General features: G+C 57.1%; 1 protein-coding gene across 6 annotated transcripts in view; it reads right to left on the bottom strand.

The window, feature by feature from the left end:
* The window catches only part of ZMIZ1 (zinc finger MIZ-type containing 1), a 235,938-nt gene that overhangs the window by 168,681 nt on the left and 45,300 nt on the right, over positions 1-21,957 (bottom strand). For 4 of the 6 annotated variants that reach the window (XM_027593382.2, XM_027593427.2, XM_027593417.2 and 1 more), the window contains exons 2-3: positions 20,332-20,455; positions 625-723 (exon numbers count right to left, since the gene is read on the bottom strand). The gene's annotated coding sequence lies outside the window, so the exon portion shown is untranslated. The remainder of the gene's footprint in view (positions 1-624; positions 724-20,331; positions 20,456-21,957) is intronic. The other 2 variants (XM_027593392.2, XM_027593409.2) reach the window with 1 other exon arrangement.

Here is a 21,957-nt window from a genome sequence, read left to right as displayed (position 1 = left end):
CAGACAGGATAGAGCTGAGCTTCTATGGTGTGAGCAGAGCTTGCTGTGTGACCCCTGGCAGGACTGTTCACTTCCCTGTGCCTTGGTCTTGCAGTGTAAAAATGCAGATAATCACTCCTGCCCAGAGCGATCAGGGAAATCGCTTTGAAGTTTCAAATACTGCCACAAAGGACACCACGGCCACATTTCCAGCGACTCACATGTCTGGGCAGTTCTGCCTTGGAAAACCCTCTCTTCCCAAGCCCCGTCTGGCCCTGCTGACTGTGGCCTTAATGCTCCATCCACAAGGGCTAGGACCCCCGGCCATGCCCACGGAGTTCAAACGGAACCAGGCTGCTAAGAGAGATGACCTCCAAATAACAATCAGGCCCAACTGATTCATGGAATCCTCAGGAACTGGAGTAAACCCATTTTCGAGACGAACAAACTGAAACCCAGCGGCATTTTGTACCAGACAGACGCAAGGAGTTACAGAAGCCCCGCAGCCGGGGTCAAGGGCTGGGTGTGGAGACCGATGACCCTCAGCTCGGCCAGCCCCATGGCGACCTGGCTGCCCGGCCACGCCCCTGGCCAGGTAGGTGAAGGTGGCCGTGTAGCATGCACGCAGCAGGGGTCTGCCGTTACCTTTCTAGGTCTGGTAGCTGCGTGATGGAACTGCGGCTCTCTTCCTCACACCCCTCACAGCATTGGTCTGACACCGACCGGCTCCTCCTCCTCCTCGTCCTGGGTACGCAGGGACAGAGATGGGACACGTGTGAACAGCCAGGGACACAGATGGCAGTCCACTCCCTGCCCCCACCTCGGTCCCCCCACGGCCAGGCCAATCTCAGCGGCCTCTTGGGCCACCGACGCACATCCCGGGATGCCTGATTGATCCGGGGCCTTGTCTCCCCCACACTGCGGCACTGCCACACACCAGCCAACCCCTCCTAGTGGAAATCTTTAAGACTAAAAAACATATTTAAGTTTTGTTTCTTCTGGGGCTCAGGGGCTTTGTGTCGTTGTCTTTTTCTTCCTGGTGAGAAAAGCAGAAAGCCATGGCCTTCCTGTGCGGCCCCCAGGCAGGGTGACGGGGAGAAGCTGTCGGGGTATTTTTAGCCGGCTACAGGCCCCCACAGCGTCTCCTCTCCCCTGTGCCTGGCTCCGGAGAATTATCTTACAGGGCCGGCCGGCAGCCACTTCTAAAGCCACTCTCTGACCCCTGCCTGAATTCCTTCCTCATTATGAACTGCTCACCAGATCTCTGACCAACACTTGGGGCCATTTTATGTGTGCCCACCTCTTCAGAAAACCAGCTCACTCCCTGCCCTTTGTGATTCTGGGTCCCAGCTGAGTCCTACCTGGACAGAGGTTTAATTAACATATATATTTTTGACTTAATTAATATTTACCTTTACTTCAAGTCACTTTCTTTAAACTTCAACAAATCTGGACTTGTCCAAATTGATCACATCCACGAAATAACCCATCTGATATGCTGGATATACATATTGCCGAGACACCTTAATAAGCATACAACTGATGAAAGAAAAGTGTATGCCTTTCATTTACTATCTAATTCCAGAATCTTGTCACAGGCTACCAGAGTTACATGGGCCAAGCTTTGGCAAACTCACTGTTGTTTATCAGCCCTCTCCTTGTACAGAAAGAGAAAGCGTCATGGGGAGGGGTAGTTGGCTCACAGGGCCCCAGAATCCACTAGCAAATAAGGTCAGGGGAGGTATAAGGTGGTCACAGTCATGATGTGCTAGAAACTTCATACTGTCCTTTCTTCCCAGCACGGGGTGAGACTATTTCTTTCCCCACAAGTGAACTCGGCTGTGAGAATCTAGGCCGGTGGGCAGTAGGCCTTGTGCAGAATGTGGCCCCAGGATGGGGTCTCCTAATGGAGGGCTGCAGGCCATGCTCAAGGACCAGGGTCCGAGGCAGCATCTTTTCTCAGCATTCTGTCTGAGGCCTCTGGTTTATATCTGCCCCTTGCACCAGGCTCCCTCAGGCCAGAGTCGGTAGGGGCTAGAGCATAATCCCCTCTCTGGTTAGATTTGAAAGCACAGAATGGCCCCTTCCCCTCCCCCTCCCCCCCAGCTCCTGTGGCTACAGGTGCCCATTCTGGGCCTGAGTGTCCCCAGGTGTGCCTTGAGGGGTAGAGTCTGATGACCCCAGAGGCCTTGCCTTGTGGTTCTTGGACCTCACTGAGCCCCTCTGTCCTTCCCCACTCTGCCCGCAGGTTGGAGACCCTGACTGGGCCCCCAGCCCAGTGCCCCTCCCGCTGAGAACAGGATGTGGGCGTCAGGAGGTGAAGGAGAGTGTGGGGTCGGGGTGGGGAGTGGCCTCGGGACTGACTTCCTGAAGCCCGATCGGTTTACCACAGTCAGTTGGGCCCGGGACCGCACAGCTGTGAGTTATAAATGTCCCTGTCAGAGCCCAGGCCGAGAGGCCCCACTCTGGCGGAGGGGCTAGGGTCCACAGTGCCCACTCCTCCAGGGGCCTCCCCAGGTGAGGGCCCCACCCTCCAGGAGGCCCTCCACAAGTGTCCAGCCCTCAGGACCTCTGGGCTCTCTCGGCTCCTGTCTCGACAATGCCTGATGCGACAGGGTCTAATCCCACCCCCTCGCCCACTCTTTGCCCTTCCAGGTGTAAATCTTGTGGTTCCAGCTACCTCGAGAGCTCTCAGAGGGCAGGGACCAGCCTGGGCCTCTACCCAGCACAAAACCTGGGACTGGGCACACAGCCAGCCATCCTGGTGACAACCTCAGGGGCAACTGTTCCAACTCAGCAACCTGCTTCCCACGACCCCAACCGCCCCTTGTGCCTGCCCACTGGGGCCCACACAGCGCAGAAGAAGGGGTGGGGGGCGGAGAGAGGACTGGGCTCTGGCCTGCAGTGCAGGGGCACTTGGCCCACAGGCACAGGGCTCTGTGCCCTGCATGTCCAGGGGCTCCTCGAGGGTCCCCTTCTCCCTGCTTGCTCTCCTTAGGGCTCCCTCAACCTGGCGCGTGCAGTGTGGCTCCCAGTCTGGGGTGCTCAGGGCCGAGCCTCCAGGGTGAGAAGGTGGGTCCCTCCAGCCCCGAGGCCTGGGCCATCTACCTGCTGGGGCCACAAGGTGGGCCACACAGGGCTGGGCCTCAGAAATGTAGTAAAGGCAACAGGAATAAGTAGGGGGCGGTCCAGGCTCGCAGGGCTTGAAGCGTATACTATTTTGGGGTCCTCTTTAGAAATATATATAGAACTACAAATACATATTTAAAATGAGAAAAGAAACACCAGCACATTCCTAGAGCCTCAGGAGTCCGGGCCCTTCTAAACCATTTACCAGAGATGCTCACACAGAAATGTTCCCGACAGCAACCTGCTGCCCCTCCCCACCTAGAACACTCCACAGCTACCCGCAAAACTCCCACTTCCACCGGGGCGGTGCGGGGTGGGGCCCGGAGGCTGGAGCTTCATGAGTTCCCGGTGAGTCTGCTTCTGATCAATAACGGTGATGAACTGCCAATGATCATAATACCGAACATTAATGGACCTTCTTTATCTGGTACCATTCTAAGTACTCTATGTGAATTAACTCATTTAATCTCACCACAACCTATAAGGTAGGGACTCTACCTATCTTTAACAGATGAGGCCACAGCCACAGCAAGGTTCAGAAACCAGCCCGAGGTCACACAGGTAGGATGTGAACCCTGACAGCCTGGCATGGGTGCAGGTATGAGCCCTCAATCACTGCACTCGGGTCCTGCTCTGGACTTTTCTCTGACTCAGAGGCTTGGACAGCGGCGGTGACCAAGGGTGGATGCTGCATGAAGTCCCCTCTGATTAAACCACTCATTCATTCCGCACAAATCCTTACCAGTGCCAGTGCCAACATCTTGACGGTAAACAGAGGCCCCCTACTTCCTCGCTCTGCTCAGGGCACGCTGGGGTCCTCTCTATGGGCAGAAGTGGGCACCCCATTGACTTCCTGGGGCTGGGGAGGTGAGGTGTCCTAGAGATGGGTTGGGCCCACCCAAAGAGACCCCCCAGTCAGGGGTGAGGAGTGGGGTTTGCCGAAGGTCACGCAGCATGCTGCCCAGCTCCCTCATTTTATAGACACGAGAAACATGGCTTCCCCAGGGCCACCCAGGGAGCGGTGACCCCATGTGAGGCCTAAGGCCGGTCTCTGCAGGGGTGGGGCAGGTCGCCAGCAGCCCCAGGGGTGGTCAAGGCCCGGTGCTGGTGGGACAGGCTGGCCAGGCTGTCCAGAGGGAGGACACAACACTGCCTTTTGGCCTCCTTGGAGCAGGCCCTTTGTTTTCTCTCTCTGTTTTCCAACTGCCGGCGCCCCCCAGCCTTCCCGGCTTCCCCTGATTGTGTGCAGGGTGATAAAAGGGCAGATGAGCAGCAGATCTCTGACAGCGGTCACCTCCCAGAGACACTGTGGCGGCGGCGGGTGGCTGAGGGGGGGCCCCGGGCGGGTGACCGGGCTCACCCCCGGCTGTGCAGAGCGCTTCTCTGAGGGACGCTTGACCCCCAGAACACTTTCAGCAGCCCTGGGAGGAAAACACCACCATCCCCTGTTTTACAGAGGGTGAGACCGAGGCTCCAGAGAGCAGTGGCCAGGACTGGGTCCCTGGTCTCTGAGATTTCCAACGGGCCGTGCCAACCGTGGTCCTGACGTCTCTGGCCACTCACGGGACACCGGGCCTCGTCAGGCATTCCGCCTTTGTATCGAGAACGGGCCATTTTCAGACTGTCCAGGAAGAAAGAGAGCAGAAGGTCAGGCTGGTCACTCTGTGCGGGATGGAGCAGAGTCTGACTTCCCGCCTCCCTGAAAGAGTCCTTTTAGACTGCTTCTGGGGGCAAATGATTCCTCTGTGGTGGGCGAATTCCTAAGGACAGCAGTGGGAGGGGTGTGATCCAGGGATGCTGTTAGCCTGGGTGTGGGATGGGGCAGTGGTGGCCTGCAGGCCAGGACTGGCCAACCCTGACCTCAGGTCCCCACCGTCGACCCTGGCCTCAACCACCGGGTGTTCTCAGACCCTCCTTGAGCATGTCCCCAACTTCAGTTACTAGATAGTTTAAGCCACATCCACGTTCCATCTAAATTATTTTTGTATTGTTATTGAAATCACTTTCTTTTTACATACCCTCATTCAAAGCAATACCGTGTGAAATCATGGGTTTGCTATATTAATTATATTTTTTCTAATTCCCATAAAGATAAATACATAACATTAAGATCTGAAATTCAGACACTCACACAGAGCTTGAGGCCCGATGGCTGTGTCCAGGCAGGACCTGGGGAAGCTGACCAAGACTTGGGGGTCAAGCCTCTGGAGGTGGGCTCAGGGGGCTGTGGGAGCAGAGCCCTGTGCTGGATGGGGAAGTGGGAGGAGGTGTAAGTTTCCAGAAGGGTACACAAAAGGTTTGGTTTAGCAATCAGCTCAGACCAGACTACATCTTCTCTCTGTTGGGGCTGGAGTTTGGTCCAGATATTTCTCGGCTGCTGATAAAGCCAACTCCTTGCAAATTCCTCCTGACACGAGCATGATACAGCCAGATGAGCCCAAACACGTGGGGCAGGGGTCTGTCTCTTTACTGGGGGATGCTAGACCTCTCTGGGCCTCAATGTCTTCATTTGTACAGAAACAGTGAATGAGCCAAAGGTTCCTCTCAGCCTCTCTGAACCGTGGTGATATGTGGTGCTCCTGGTGACCTTTGGGCCCCTTCTCATCACCAATGGAGACCTCCCTTGACCCATCCCTCCTACACCTGATTGGGGGCCTCAAGTGACTTCTGGGGTGCCAAGGGGAGACAGGGCCATCCTGTGTGACAGCTACAAAATTAGATAATCAGCTAATCACCAGCAAATTAGCATCCCATCTTTACATAGAACAAATATAGTATTTACGTAAAAGTTGTTAGGAGTTTCTCTCTTTTTAATTAGCAGAAATAAATGCAAAATAAATGGTAATTAGGCAGCTGATGGATTTGGTAGTACAATTATGCCTGCAGCCGTGCCCCAGTCCTTAAGCGTTGCGTGCTCTGGGGAATCAGAGGGGCCTATTTATATAATGGGGTGGGGGAGGGGGAAGCCAAGAAATAAAATAAACATAAATAAAATATAAATAAAACAAAGTTAGCAGGAACAGAGAGACAAGGCCTGGGCACTCCTTGGGGGAGGGTCTTGGCTGCGGGGGAAGGACACTGGGAGGAGAGGAGCTTCAGTGCCCAAAAAATGGAGGGGTACTTAGTGCTTAGTGTTGGCCTCTGGAAGTGCACCACCAAGGCCCCCACGTGTCTATTTCAGGCCCTGCATGTGTCACTGGGAATGGCCTCCCTGACAGGAAGTAGGCTGGAGCTGTGTGGAGGGGCTAGGAACAGCTGTTCTGTGCACTCCTGTCTCTCTCCCTCCCCTGGTCCCTACTTCTCTCTTCTTTGCTGGCCCTATTCCTTCACTAAGCCTTCTCTGTCCTGCACCCAGAGATATATTCTTCTAGAATATTCCCCGTTCCCTTCAGGAACTCAGGAGAACCAGGTGCAGAATAAAGTACCCGAACACTGGTATTACATTTCAGACCAGTGGAGAACCCAGTGGGAGTACAGAGGCAGGAGTCCTGAGGCAGCCCAGAGGAAGAGATAAGAGCTGGGTTTTGAAGGATGCATAGGAGTTTTCTGAGACGGTGGGAAGTAACAAAAGGAGCTGCGTGTGCAAAGACAGGGAGGTGGGAAATAGCATCCTGTGACTGTAGGAAAGAGTGTATCCGGGTGTGGAGGCTGAAGAAATAAGCAGGGCCTCATTGTAGTGGGTCCTGGATGCCAGGCTAAGTAAGGGTTTGGATGTGATCCTAGAAGCCATGGAAGGGTCTGAAAGGAGAAAGTGGGGTAGCCCCTTCCCACTCACAGCTTTCTTGGCTTCCCCTCCCCCACCCCCAGAGCCAGGGAGAAGGGGAGGGCCACAGGCCATTAGAGGCAGCTGGTTCAGCTCAGCTGCGTGAGCACAGAGCAGGAGGCTAACCTGATTATAAGGGACAGGAGGTTTGTCTGCAGGGGGGAGGGTGGGTGACTGCTCTGAGAGTGAAGGGAAGAGGGGCATGCTGGGCCACTCCTGGGTCTCCTGAGCAAGGGGCCTGTCTGTCCTAGAACAGAGTGCCCTGCCCTGCCCCCTAACCCTGACTGCTGGGGTGGCCTCACCAAGCCCAGGGGGAGGGGGACAGCACGGCCAGAGCCGCCCCCCCCCCCAGACTCAAATCCTAGCTGGTGGCCCTGCGCTGTGACCTTGAGAAGCCAATCCCAACTCCAGGCCACACATTCTTGTCTCCAAAACAAAGGCCTGTATTAGGATGGGGGACAGGCAGTGACCAGTTCGGCCCACAGTCCCAGCGCATATAGTTGGATGTGCCCGGGGTTATTAAAGCCTATGTGCTTTTAGGGATTTAGGGGGAGGCAGGTAACCTCATCTGCCGCAGCCCCCGCTGCTCCCTCCTGCCCTACCCCAGCCCAATGCACGGGTTTGTGTGGCATGCTGCAGAGAGCTGAACTGAGACCGCTGCATGATGACCACCTGGGGTCCTTCCAGCTGACAACCTGGGCTCCACAGTCCGAAAGCCGAGGAGCAGGTGAAGGGACAGCAGAAAGGCTCAGAGTCAGAGGAACTGCCTGTTATCACCCGTGTAGGAGATGGGTGGGGGGCACTCGGGGCCTGGGGAGTCTCTAGCTGCAGCCAGCCAGCAGCCCTTCCCCCTCTCTAGTGACCACCCTTGACTCAGGCTGCCCATCTCTAAACTGGGACCAATGAGATACCTGCCCACCCAAACCTGGGGCCATTCAAAAGCTCAAACAAGCCCCTGGCAGCGATCCGCAAGGCAAAGCCCAGTGTAGGGACTTCCAACAGTGGGGTTTTTGAAGGATTTCACAAACGGGAACCTCGCGCACCCCAGCCTGGCCAGCTCTCCAACCTCCAGACCATCCGTTTAAAAAGCAGCCCCATCACGGTCTGGAAATGGTGCCCGAGCCGCGATCCGCTGTCACCAGGGATGGAGCTCTGAACTTGTAAGGGAAGACAAAGATCACACCGCACCACTTCTCTGCTCTGTAAGTTGCGCTCCTGCCTTCGGCCAAAATCAATAAAAATCTCCACTGGGATTGTTTTACCAGCACAAGGGGCCGGCTCCTTGCGATGACATCCCACCCCTAGTGGCGCTGGGGGTGTCCTTTTGTCGCACAACCCCGAAATGCGGGGTGGGGTCGTGATGGGGGGGGCGTGCAAGCTGGGGAGCAAAGGGGGGGTGGCGCGCAGAACTGCTCTAAGTGCCTCTCCAAAGACAAGCCCCGTGCTATTCATCAACTGGTTTTCAGGGCTGTGAGAAATCAATGGCATTTGTGCTGCAAACTCATCATTAGGACAGGAAAACTCCGCAGTGGAATTGATTTGTTTAAATATAATAACACAATTTAACAGAAAACCGTGGGGGTGGGGAAAAGACCCAGGCAAACAGGACAGTTCAGAGGACGGGGAGAGGCAGCAGCCTTGAAGCACCAGCTTCCAACACGGTGGTCAAACCCCAGCGCCGCCCCAGTCTCCTCCCCGCCTTCCCCAAACGCAGGGGTGAGGCCAGAGTGGGCAGGCACTATCAGTTGTCACTGGGTGCGAGGCACCTCACGCCGGCTCTCGGAAATGCCCCTCGGCAGCCTGAGGACGAGCCCGGAGGCCGGCTGCTCATTGCTGTGTGGTTCTTAGAGGTGCCTTTGGCTTGGTGAACATCACTTCAATCCAACAAACTCTGATTAGGCACCTGTGAGGGGCCGTGGGCGAAACCGATGGTAAATCCTGGTCCCAGCTCTGAAGGCATCCTGTGCAGACAGGGTGGGGAAGGCAGGCGTGCGGGAGACAACACGGAGCCAGGGAGGTCTGGGCCTCCTGGGGTCTTAGGAGGTGTGGGGGAGCAGTGCTGGAACAGGATGAAGGGCAAAGAAGGGACAGTGAGGGGGCAGAAATGGAAGGCCCATTTAAATAACCAGGAGGAGCCCATTTGGAGGGCAGGCCCCTAATCTCATGAATAGGGCAGCGGCCCACTCTGATGGCAATGATGAGAGATGACTTTATTGATCCTTAAGATGTCCCAGGGCCCTGTAAATACTCAACACCTGTCATTACACTGACTCTCACCCTCCTGTGAAGGAGGAGCCATTACTACCCATATCCCACAAATGGTACCACTCAGGCTCAGAGAGGTTAAGTGACCGCCCAAGGTCACACAGCTAGTAAGTCAGATCCCAGAGCCTATGCGCTCTCCAGTGTACCTCCCGCCTTCACTGGGGCGTAGCCTCTATGTGAACTGGGGAGACATGGCTCCTGCCCTCCGGAAGCTAGGGCATGAGGTGCACTGGATGGCTCAAGGGGGAGTCTGAGGAATGGCATGGAGCGGGCAATGTATCGCTAGCATCCTGATCACAGGCTCTTGCTACAGGCTTGGCCCTGCAGCCTGGGTGAGGCTGGAGCACTGGGTGCAGGACCAGCCAGGCACTCAGGGCGCTCTGCCACCTCACAGAGGACCTCTTCCAACCTCCCCCAGAGGGCAGGGGTCCTGGGGAGGAAAGTGGTGGGCGAGGTCCTGGAAGACATGTCTGCGAGTAGACACCCAAGCAGGGAAAGAGGGCTGGGAGCGGCTCAGCCCCTGTCGGGGCGGGATGGGGGCGGGAAGGGCACAGGCAAGCTGAAGTCCTCAGCGGGGACCGGGCAGCTTGGGGCAGCCTCGCTGAGCTCAAGAAGGGCCTTAATGTCAGCTTCAGAATTTGGACTTTATTTCCGGTGACGGGGGAAGCTGGGGAGGGCAGCAGAGGGCTGGGCAGGGATGAGTAGTGGCGGGGCAAGAAGATGGTGAGACCCCAAAGCCAGCAGAAGGTTGGGGTGGTGAGGGGGACACAGGTCCAGAGCTGGGTCAGGGGGTCGAACTGACTGTTGGAGGTGGGGGTGGGGGAGGGGGAGGTGTCCAGGATGACCCGGGTGTCTCCCCCAGCCCTCTGGGGGCTTGGACGTTCAGCCATGCTGAGCCAGGGACTGCCTGAGTCAATAGGAATTGACCAGGACCCCGAGGAGCACCAGGCCCCTCCTGCTAGGACGCCCTGACCTGGGGGAGGGCACTGCTGGCCAGCAGGCTGCCACCACCTCGGCCCTGTCCCCCTACTGACCTTTTTCCTTTGTCAGCAGCACTCTCCATCAATTCACCGGAAGGGCCAGTGCAATCTCGCCAGGCTGCCTGGGCCAGGGCTGGGGGTGGCAGCTCGCTCTGCCTTCCCTCTTTTAAGGAAGAAGTCTCCAGAGCATCTCTAGAAAGTCAGGAGCAGAGGTGCCAGAGCCCTCAGTGCACACGGGGAGAGCGGAGCCTGGTGGGGGACAGCCTCACCCCTCCTGCTGGCAGATGGGAGGGAGAGAGAAGAGGAAGCTGGATGCGGGTTGGGGGGAACTGCGGCCGGGCTGTGGGGGACGGGCAAGGAGGATCAGTCTAGAAGAGGGACCTAGGAGGTGGGCGAAGGGACCCAGCGGGAGCTCCCGAACCCAGAGTACATCAGCCACCCCTAAAGCCAAGGAGGGGGTCTAGAGGTTCTGGGGGGCTTAGGATTTAGATGGGGCTAGTATGGTCAGCTGTCCTGCTGTGCCTGGAACAGAGAGGTGTGTGGGATATGGAACTTCCAGGACTAAAACCGGGGTGGTCCCAGGCAAACCGTTGCTCACCCTAGCGGGGCTGAATCTAAATTCCGGTTTTTGGTTCTACTGCTTTCAGATTGTATGTGACCCCTCTGTGCCTCAGTTTCCTCACCTGGAACACAGAGCTCATAAGAGCGCCTTGTGTACAGCCATCATGAAGATGAAGTGAAATAATACACGTAAAGTGCTTAGCATCTGACACCAACCATTCACCAGATGGCAGGTGGCCACTGTTACTACCACTGACTGGCCCCACTAGCTTCCCGGGCCAGACCCCGATCTAAGCCCTGTACATGTGTGCTATTTAATCTCACCATGATTATGGGGCAGGGGCCGTTACTACCCCCATTTGCACAGGAGGAACCGAGGTACGGCGGAACCGAGGCATGGAGGAGCTCAGCCCCTGGCCCGTGTTCTCACGGCTGGCAAGCACAGAGCCCAGAAAACCGCTTCTATTTCCACTGGGCTGACCCCATAGCGGAGGACCTGTAGGTCAGGGTCAACACAGTTCTGCTTGCACTGACCCAGGGCGAGGACTGGACAAACACACAGGCTGGGCAGGTGTGGCGGGCCGCCCTGGAGGTGTATACATAGGAACAGGCAAGGGACCCCTGTTCTCAGGGAGACTGAGTCCCTGGTCCTCATTCTGGGTCAAGACCTTCCCCTTCTGGTCCAAACACATCCACCAAATTTATTAGGTTCCTTGGGTTTACTGATACCTTACTAAGAAAAAGGGAAGCCCCCAGAGGTACTCACGCCTCCTGGTAGCCCTGGGGCCCCAGCTCTCTGGATCTGGCACTTTCTGCAAGTGACCTCATTTCATTCTTACAAAAACACAACAAGATCATGTTTGATGCCCATTTCAGAGATGAGAATATAGAGGCTCAGAAACCTGCTAAGGTTGCACAGCTCGATTTAAACATGTCCATCTCCAATGACTGGGTTCTTCTCGGCTGCTCAGGTGACAGGATGAACAAGCAGCATACGGACAGGAGCATACAACTTGTATGTCCGTGTTAGGACTTGAGGTGAGCACCCGATAACTCTGAGGATGAGGGGCACAGCCTCCCCTCCCCATAGAGTTTAGGGAGCCCAGGGGAAACTCCGGCAGCTCAGGGAAGGGGCCCAAGCACGCAGAGGTAGGGTGGCCAGCTTGGCAGGGTACTGCACCCAGGGGAAAAGGGGGCGAGTGCCGGGGGTTCAGGCAGGGGCCCATCGCCCCAATACCTGGGGGTCAGGTAGGCTTTGCAGAGACCTCTCTTCACTCTTTGGAGCTGAGTGCACGATGCCAGGAAGTCCTCAGCACAAGCAACTGCATGCACACAAAGCAATTAGCTCGCAGCACCCAGGAAAAAGGTCGCCGAGGTGGGCAGGAAGGCGCTGGATGGGCAGGGGCCCTGGAAAGCTGGGCCCAGTTATTTTTAGCCTCTTGATTCAAGAGGAAGGAGGCCCTCCTCCCCACCAGGTAAATGTCAGTACACTGGCAGACCCAGCCAATTAAAGTAGCTGGAGCCAAGGAAGAGAGACATGACTGGCGTCTCTGTCCACCGCTCCCTTGGCCCCTGGGCCCCCAGGGTGGGTCTCCCTCCCTCCTCCACCTCCTCTTCCTAGGCCCTGGCACATCTGCCTTCTGGCCATGAACAAGAAACATGGGCTTGGTCCCCAAAGGAGCTTGACCAGGGGCCTAGGACTCTAGCCTTCTCTTCCCAAACTGCAGTTTCTACAAAATGGGCCCCACAAAGCCCACCATTTTATTATTTTCGAGGGGGACAGGAGCTGGGGTCATGAAGAGGCTTTGCAGGAGGGTGACTTGTCCTTCCTGTTGTGGGTGATTGCTGTATTCTTGCAGAAGAGAGTTCTGGGCTTCCTGAGCAGGAACCCAGGCCAGCCCCAGGCTGCTGGGCCTGAGCCGACCGCTGTGCAAACTGCTGGGGAGGTTTGTGCAATCTCGGGTACTAGGTGTCCAGGAGCCCGTGGCTGCCACCCCGCTGATAGGAGAGAGTGAGAAAGGCCGCTGCGGGTCAGTGAAGGCATAGCAAACACAACCCGGGCTCAGCCCTGGGCTACGGGGAGGGCCTGCACTCAGAGGGGCGCCAACACACACAGAGCGAAGCACATCACAGGCCTGGTGCTGGCGTGCGGGACTCCCAACGGTCCCCTCCTCTGTGTCCGGCTCTGAGCTGGCCTCCATCCTCGGGGAGGGCCACCCCCTCCCCCTTCCCACAGACTCTCAGCTTTGGAGTCGGCTCTGGAAACCAGACTCTTAGCCCATGGGGGTGGGGAGGGGGGTCTTCCCCAGGGGGCCCAATGCCCCATCCAGCCAGGCTGGAGGAGACTCCTGGCAAACCCCTGGAGTCTGAGGTCAGCTCTCCCGCAGCCAAGGAGAAGCCCTAGGTCCAGCAGCAGTGCCCTTGCCATTGGCCACCAACTCCCAGGGAGCCTAGGATCCTGGCACCTGCCCACACCCTCCCCAAAGGCAGACCCCTCCGCTGAGGCACTGCCCTGCTGTGCCTGAAACTCCAGGGAGATCTGAGGGAAACTGAGGCCCGGAAGGGGGGCAGGAATCTGCCCAGGGATTTAGCAAGTTAGAAGCAAAGTGCAAACTCCCTTCTCCTTCTGCCATCTGGCCTCTAGGGGGCATGTCCACCTCATTTCCTTCACTGCCCAGTCTGGGCCCTCCACCCAGCCCCACTGGTCTGCCCCCCACCCCCACCCTGCATGCCTGCCTCAGGGCCTTGACCCTGCTGGTCCATTTGCTTGGAATGCTTTCAGTTCACAGTCATGGTCTTTCTTCAGGGTCTGGCTCCACCTCCTCCAGGAAGCCCTCCTTGACCCTAGAGTCCCTTGGAACCCAGATGTTTTTTCTGGATACCACACATAGATCCGCAGCCTCCTAGATTGCAGGTTGCTGAGCACCCTGCTGTGGCTCAGCCCAGGGGGCTGACAAGGGACTTGGGTAGTCTCTGGTTTCCTGAGCCTTCTGTTTTTTCTCACCCCCTGTATCTTCTCAGCTTTCAAATAGGGCCCTGCTAAAGAGCATGCTCTCTGCCCTGGCCTCTGGGCCTGAAATCTCTAGCCCTCACTCTTTTCTCTTGGTAAACAGATGGAAGGAGAAGCCCTAATGGTTGCAGGCCTTGGCAGGAGGTGGTGATTATAGAAGGTGGAATACAAAAGAGGCCTCACCGAGCCAGGTCTGAGGGCGCCCGATGCTGTTCGCAGTCCCGGTCCTGGGTGGATCTCCACAGACTCCCAGAAATTCCCAGGCCCTAATCTCTTGTGCCTCCAGGCCCTCAGGGGTTGGTCCCACCTTTCCTCAAACACTGTGCCCCATGGCCAGGTCACCACCCCCACCGTGGGTCTGGGGCCCTGCCAGGGTCTACCCCTGCCATGCTTCGAAAGCAGTTGAGGGTGGCAGTGGCCTCAGGTGAAAGCATGGAGTGCCACGCTGGGCCACACTTCAGTTTCCCCATCTGTACCATGAGGCATTGGGCCAAATGATTTCTAAAGACTGTTCTTCCCCCAGGCAGCTGGGATGCTATGCTTCAAATAAAGATGCCACCCTTGCAGCCGCACCCAGTGTCTGCTCCCGCCCCGCAAGGTCACTGAGGTTTGGGACCTGGGACATAGGGCAGGGGTGTGGTTGTTCTCATCCTAAGTGTGTGGCTTACGGACCAGAGGGAGACCGACTCCAGGGCTCAGAGAGAGCCAGGTGAGCAAACATCAGTGGGAGGGAGAAGCACCCGGGGTGAGTAACACCCAAGGAATCCTTCTGGGCATAATTTACCAACTCCCAGCCATGTCCTTGCAGAGTCCTGTTGGTGGCCGAGGTCAGGGGCCCCTACAGCACATGGGCAGCTCTGCATCCCTACAGGGGTGATCACACTCAGCTGGCGAGGCTCACACCGGACTCTGGGAGAGCCAGAGGGGGATGCAGACCTGCCCTCCCACCCTCGGGAAAAATGCCTCTCGCCTGGCCTGCTGGTCTCTTGCACCTGTCGCAGTGATGCTGGATGACGCTGGGCTGGTTTCTGGGCTTCTCCGTCCCTACCACATCACTCAACAGGTTTGCCCATGTCTCCCTGCAACGCCACCTGTGGGCGAAGGTCAGGCCCACATCAAGCAGGGGTACGGATGGGGGTAACAGAGGGTGGCTCCTGGACTCTGCTCTGGAGCAGCTTCCTATTCCAGCATTTGGGAAGATTGGCTTTTCTCCCTGGTAAAGAGCTCGAGCTCTTGGCCCAGGAGAGGCCCCAGAAGTGCCTAGGGTGCTGAAGAGGGCCTGGTAAACTGGGGGTCCGGCTGGCTGGAGTAAACAAGGCCCAGCCCTGTTTCTCCCTGCTGTCACCACTCTGAGTGGAGCTGGGAGCCCCAGCTGGTGGGCCAAAGCCCGCCCTCCCTTCCTGGCCTTCAGAGTTGCTATTGCTGCTTGATAGCCCTTTTGGCTCCTCACTCTCTACAGGATCAAGGTCAAACTCTGGCCCAGCCTTTGAGGCCCTCAGGGGCCACCTCAGCATCTACTTCCAGTTGTGGCTGAATGAACCTCCCTCTACAACTGGCCTTTCCACTGGGTGAGTCCTGCCCAAGTTGTGCAGAGACCCCAGGAAGACCCTATTCTCCCACTCCGTGTAGGGATCCAGCCTCCTCCTCAAGGCAGTACCCCCTGACTGCCTCCTCTAGTGTCAGGGAAGAGCTGCTCCTCCCAGCTCCTTCTGCCTTCACTCGCCAAGGGCCCCCTGCTAGCATGATCCGCATTGGAGACTCTGGGACTTCCAAGCCCAGGGCTGTGCTCACCCAGCTTCTCAATGCAGATTCCGGTTTGGCTACCAGTGCCTAGCACGGTACCGGAGCCTGGTAAATGTTCAGCAGACTCTGGCTGGCACAGTGACTGGATCACCCAGAAACATGCAAGTACCTATCACAGACAGTTTGCTGTGGTGGGGAAAACACATATTACGGTGTCAAATAAAACTGGGCTGAATCCCAGCTCTACCAATAGCTCTGTGATCCTGGGTATGCTTCCTAACCTCTCTAGTGCTTTGAGTTTCCTTATCTGTATAATAAGATAATCTCAGCGTCACTGGACTGTCGAGGCCCTTGAGACCATTGCAGGTTATGAACCCTGACTGGTTCTGGTTTTACATACCATAAAGAACTGCTCAGAGAAGGGCAGCAACTTGTTCAAGGTCACACAGCAGGTGTGCAGCCAGGCTGAGGTTTGAACCAAGTCTAGCAGCCCTGCCCTGCCAACCCAGAGAGTGGCCCACCTGGGGCAGGAATGACCAGTGGGCTGTAGATGATCTCCAGCTCCAGCTGGGGTCAGGGGTGTGGGCTCAGGGCAGGCTACCCAGGCTGGTGGTGGAGGGGCCTGGGCTTCGGGCAACAAATTCCAGGCAAGGAGAATGGGGTGTGCATTCTCAGCTGGTGCTGAAGACGGACAGGCATGCCACATGGGGCCCCAGGAATGCCGGCGGTGCTGCGTGGCCGTTGCCAGGCCCGCTGTCAAGGTCTTTGCAGCCAGCCCCAAGCCTGCCTTGCGCCATGTAACCCTGGAAGTCTGCTGCCTGACAGCTGATGGTGTGCATGCTGGCAGCCCGAAGTCACAAACCAGGGGCCGGAGGGGCTGGCCAGGGAGTGTGGCTGTCACCCCGCATCCCTGCCCACAGAGCTGGGATCAACAACTGTGATTACCTCATGAAACTCAAATCCAGCCCAACCCCAACCCTGCTGTCTCCCTATATCCCTTCTTAAATGACACCAGTCATGTCACCCTGCTCCCCCTCCGTGTGCCCACAGCGCTCGGGTCCGCTCTGCCGCCTTCCTCCAGCTGCCCGCCCACCATCCATCCGTACGCTGTGGGGTGCAAACCACGTGCTAGGCACCGTTGCCAAGATTCTCATGGCTTAGTTGACCGAATTCCTCACAACACAGTGAGGTATGTCCTATCATTATCCCGATTTTAATGACGAGGAAATGAAGCACAGATAGGTCAAGCCACTAATCCGGCGTCACAAAGAGGAGTGGCAGAGCTGGAAAACCCCGAAGCCTTGGCCCAGAGTCTATACCCTTGATCACGTCAGTACCTTCTGCATTCATCCACCCAAGGTGTTTACAGTGCTGTTCCCAAGGTGCCGGCCACATGGGGCCAGTTGTCATGCCCCTGATGAGAGACCCTCTCTCTATGTCTAGTCTCTGTGGGCTGTTATGGCCCAGACCAGCTGGGGCCTTCTCACCTCTCTGCCTGATGTGGGACTCGCCCGAGCTTAGGAACCACATACATCTGGCTGCAGGCCGCCTGGCTGCAGAAACAGGGCCAAGTCACCCGCAGGGAGGAGCAGGGCTGGGGCTTGGTCTATTCCAGCTGGCCAGACATCCAGCTCCACCAGGCCCTCTTCGGTACCCCAGGCACCTCTGGGGTCTCTACGGGGCTAGAGGCTGGAGCTCTTTACCGGGGGGAAAAGCCAGTCTTCCAGAACGCTGAAATGGGAAGCTGGCCTGGAGCAGAGCCCAGGGGCCTCCTTCTGTTGCCCCTGCCCGCACCCCTGCCTACTGTGGGCCTGCCCTCAGCCAGGTGCTAGGGTGGGGGCTGCACCTCTGAGCCTCTGTTTTCCATCTGGCGAGCAGGATAGGACCTCTCAAGGGCTTGTTGAGTGGAGGGATGGGATGTGAATGAAAGAGCTCTGCACACGGTAGAGAAGTCTACAGTGCCAGAGGTCATGGTAGCTCCTGGAGGGGTCTCAGGGCAAAAGTCGGGCAGGAGAGGCGGGGGTCAGAGAAGGCTCCATGGCATCTGACCTACAGGAGTGAGTCTGCCAAGCAGAGATGGGCAGGCAAAGGACAATCAGGCAGAAGACTCTGCAAATAAAACACAGAGCAGACCCTCCCAACCACCTCTGCCCTTGGTGGATTTGGCAAAGCACAGAAAAACCAGGCCGCCAAAGGTCAGGGAATGCTTGACACCACTGCCTGACAGAGGGGCTATAATCCCACCCCAACTGAAACCACTGTCCCAGGTTGCTGGGGATAAGATGAATGCCGGCACTGTGGGAGGAGGGGCATGTCTCTCTCCTTGGCAGACAAGACTCCCAGAGGCGAAAGAGGACTTGCCCAAGGTCTCCGGGCTGGTAAGTTACTGGTGGAGACTGCACACAAACTCAGTTCTTGGCACTTAATCCCGCAACCACTACGCTTCATTTGGGCAGAGCTGGCTTCTTGGGCAACTGCACGGGGCCCCAAGCTTAGAAGGACCCTCTCCTGGTTTGATGCTCTGCTGTCACCGTCTTGGGATCCATAATCATCTGTGAACAATGAGACTCTCATTTTTGTCTTGCCCTGGGCCCCACAAATTACGTAGCCAGTCCCGATTCTAGTAGATTCTGACGGACACTGGTGGGGAAGTGGGGCAGGGCCAGTGAAGGAACTTTCACCTCTCTGGGACTTTGCAAGAGCTGGGCTCTGTGTTCGGTCTGCTTTGTGTCTCTAAAAGCAACCTGGCAAATCTCTCGCCCTGTCCCGCCTGTCTCCTGGAGGTCTTTCCTAAACTTCTTCCTCACACACGGACTAGCTGCCCACACCAGACAGAACCCACGACTCCCTGTGCCATGGGAGCTCTGACAGGTGAGAAGCCACCAACCCCCGAACAGCTCCTCCTGGAACACTCCTTGTGTGTGCACGGGAGCGCATGCCTGTGTGTATGTGGGACTGTGTGCGCTGCAAGAGCTTGTGCCTACCTGCTGTGGGGCGTCACCATGGTAGTTTGCAAATGCGTGTGAGTGTGTATGGGAGTGCACGTCTACCTGTGTGCACACGTGTATGTTTGTAGCATGTGCAAACCATGTCTGTGTACATGTGCACGTGAGGGAGTGTTCCTCCACATATTGCCGCACGTGTCTGTGCACACGTGACTGTTCGTGCATGGGTGTGCATGCACATCTGTATCCCTTAGCACGCATGGGCAGGTTTACAAGCATGTGCGTGTCTGTGCGCACGAGTGTGTGTGCACATGGATACAGGTATGATGGTGGGTTGGGAGAATCCTCTGGAACTTATATGTGTATCAATACTTGTAGATGAGAACATCATGCCCATGTGTAACTATCATACCACCCAAATCATCTTCCTCCTCACGAAAATCTTGGCCCCCTCAGAGACACACTGGACCACAACCTGGCCCACCACCTCCAAGAAGCCTTCCTAGACTCCGGACTCCCCCATACTCACTCAGAGCTCTATCATTACCCCTCACCCCACATCATGGCAGCTTTCCCACCCTCATGCCCCACCCCCCACCCTGGCCAACTGCAGTCCTGCCAACTTCCCTGCCTTGGTGTCTTATGTTTTCACTCCTGCTCTGCGTCCATTGTTCCGGCCCTACCTGAGGCATCTGACTTCTTACTGTGCCCTTGGGACAGTCCCTCTAGTCTCCCTGCTTCCAGCAGGGCCCTTCTGACAGCCTCTCCAATGCAGCCACCTTCATTAGGCCCCTATCTCACTTAGAACCCTCCATGGCTCCCCACTGCCCTTGGGATCTAGTTCTCCATTTTGGCATTTGTGGCCCTTTACGATCTTCCCATCCCTTTGCCAACCTCATCCCCCATCCTGCCAGAGTTTCCTACCCATCCCCCACTCCTGTCTCCTTACAAAGCTACTCACTTTTGGGTTACCTCCTCCAGAATGCACGCCCCCCCCCAATCTCTCACCACTTCACTGCACTGGTATGTGGCTTGCACAACATCTGTTGTGCTCTCCCTGCTTCTCCGCCAGAGCCCAGAATGAGATGAGCCCCTGTCCCCTGCAACCTAGGGCCTGACATTGGGCCTGGCATACAGTAAGTGCTTAATACAAGCTAGGGAAACTGAAGTAGAGAGGCAGAGGGAGAGAGAACCTTATCCAGCCAACATGCCCCTCCTCTAGAAGGGGCCCAACGTACCCCCCTCAGGGGCCCCAGAAGCCAGGCCTGATTCATGTCACATCCCATCCACAACTGAGGCGCAGTCCAAGGCCCCTGCAGCCCCTGTCACCTTGTAAGAGTCCCCTCCCTTTGCCATGAGTTGGGTTAGGACCCGGCACTTCTGAAGACCCCGTGACTGCCTCAGTTCCTGCCCCCAGGAGGAGGCTAGCAGAGGTGGGCACGGCCAGGGACAGAATGGTCCAAGGATTAGGGACTGGTGCACCGGAGCCACATCGACCCAAAAGTGAACCCCGTGGGGACTCAGCCAGGTACATGACCTTGGGCAAGTTACTTCCCAACCACAAGCCTCCGTCTTTTTGCCTATATAATGGACCTGATTGCAGCACCTGCCTCACAGGTTGGTGTGCAGATGGAAAGAGTCAATAACTACACAGCACTTAGCGCCGTGCTGGGCACACAGTGCCATTATTATTCTCAAGGACAGATGGGAGGGCCGGGGAGGGACAGGCCTGCCTAAGGCCACACGGGCCCTGGCAACAGCATAAAACCTAACGTCCAAGTCCCAGGCCAGGACACAACCCCCTCCACTGTCTGAGAGGAGGGGGGCCAAGGAAGAAGTGAAAACTGAGAAATAAGCCCCGTCCCCTCATTCCTCCGTGATGACAGCCCAGCTGCCCGCTCCCCCGGCCCCACGGCAGCAGACGCACAGCGCCAAGGGCCAGCCCGTCCTGCTTACCTGCTGAGGTCTCTGTGGACGACCGGGACTTGAGGCTGCTAAGGGCGTCAGGAAAAGGAGGCCAAGGTGGGAAGAAGGCGACGGCCCCCGCGGTCTGATGGGGCCGAGCGCAGCACTGCAAGTCCTGCGGGACAGACCAGAGGGCACAGTGAGCTCCAAGCCAACCTCGCAGGCGGCCCCTACCTCCTCCACTGACCTCCGGGCCCTGCCTGCCCGGGCTCAGCTGGCCATCTCCTGGAAGGCTGAGCTGGCCCCCCCAAAGTGGAGCCATCCCAGAAACTGGATGCTGCCCCCCACCTCCCCAGCCAGGGCCTGTCTCCTGAACTTGGTGTTAGAGGCCCGGCCCAGGCCCCAGCACCGAGGGCCGGCCCTCTGCAGCTGGGCACTGAGAGCAGCAGCTCGAGGGCACACACACACACACACACACATCTGTGCTGTAGCCGGCCCGAGGCCCCAGGTGCCCGGCCTCGGGACATGTCTGGTGCTCTGCCCCGAGCCCTCTGCCCCACTGCTCTGTCTTTCAGAGCCCTGCTGGCCTTCAAGACACTGCTCAAGTGCCTCCATGGAGCCCTCCTGTACAGGCCCTTCCTTGCCTTGTTCACCCCCCGGGGGCTTGGGGTCTGGCCGACCGTGTCTTCTCCAGCTTTCTGGAGGCCCGTCTCCTCCCTCGGCGGAGCTTCTGGGCCAAAGGAATGAGGTCAGGTTTATCCCTCTCCTCTGAGGCTAGCAAGGCCAGGGACTGTTGGAGGGATGGATGGACAAACAGATGAGTGACAGACGGATGCTGCAGTGAAGGTGTTTAGTGAATAAGATGAATAAAACTGGCCAACTGACATGTGTCTTGAAGATTTATTTATTTATTTATTTATTTTAAATTTATTTATTTGAGAGAGTGAGCAGGGGGAGGGGCAGAGGGAGAAGCAGGCTCCCCACTGAGCAGGGAGCCTGATCGACATGGGGCTCAATCCCAGGACCCCAGGATCATGACCTGAGCCGAAGGCAGATGCTTAACCGACTGAGCCACCCAGGCGCCCCTGATGTGTGTCTTGAAATCAGGAAGTCCACTGAGCTCTCCAAGGGCCTCCTGATGCCCTTCCCTGTTAGATTCTAGAATACAGCATTCAGGTTGGGGAGAGGCAAGAGACTTGGTGAGGCTGATACTCTTCTCTGTTGATTCCCAAATGCAGAAAGCAAGGCCCTGCTGGGGAAAGGGTTTCCTCCCAGGGTCTCACAGCAAGAGAGAGGCAAGGTCAGAGGTAGACCCCAGTTTCCCTGGGGACTGCTCTGCCCACTGCCCAGAACTATCTCGGATGGAGGCCACCATGGCAGCCCCTTCAGCTCCTGCATCCTCGTGTGTCAGTTCTGCAGGCACCCAGCTTCTCTGAGTCTTGGGGGTCTGGGAGGCCATCTGGTCTGATGGCCCTACATCCAGACCCTACATCTGGTCTGATGGCCTGTGGCTCCAGGTGGGCCCATTGGGGACATTACAGGGAGCCTCAGGGTCAGAGATCTTCAGCCAGGGGGACTTTCTAAAAGCCCCAAGGACACCTTGCTCCCCTCCACAAAGCCTTTGCTGGCTTCCCAAACACGGCTGGAGGGGCATGCACTGGTCACCACCTTAGAAAC

Source organism: Zalophus californianus, chromosome 15 (genome assembly GCF_009762305.2).
Source record: "Zalophus californianus isolate mZalCal1 chromosome 15, mZalCal1.pri.v2, whole genome shotgun sequence".
In the NCBI taxonomy this organism is placed as follows: Eukaryota; Metazoa; Chordata; class Mammalia; order Carnivora; family Otariidae; genus Zalophus; species Zalophus californianus.
The sequence above is the reverse complement of the archived record's forward strand: the minus strand, read 5'-3'. Positions and strand labels throughout refer to the sequence as shown.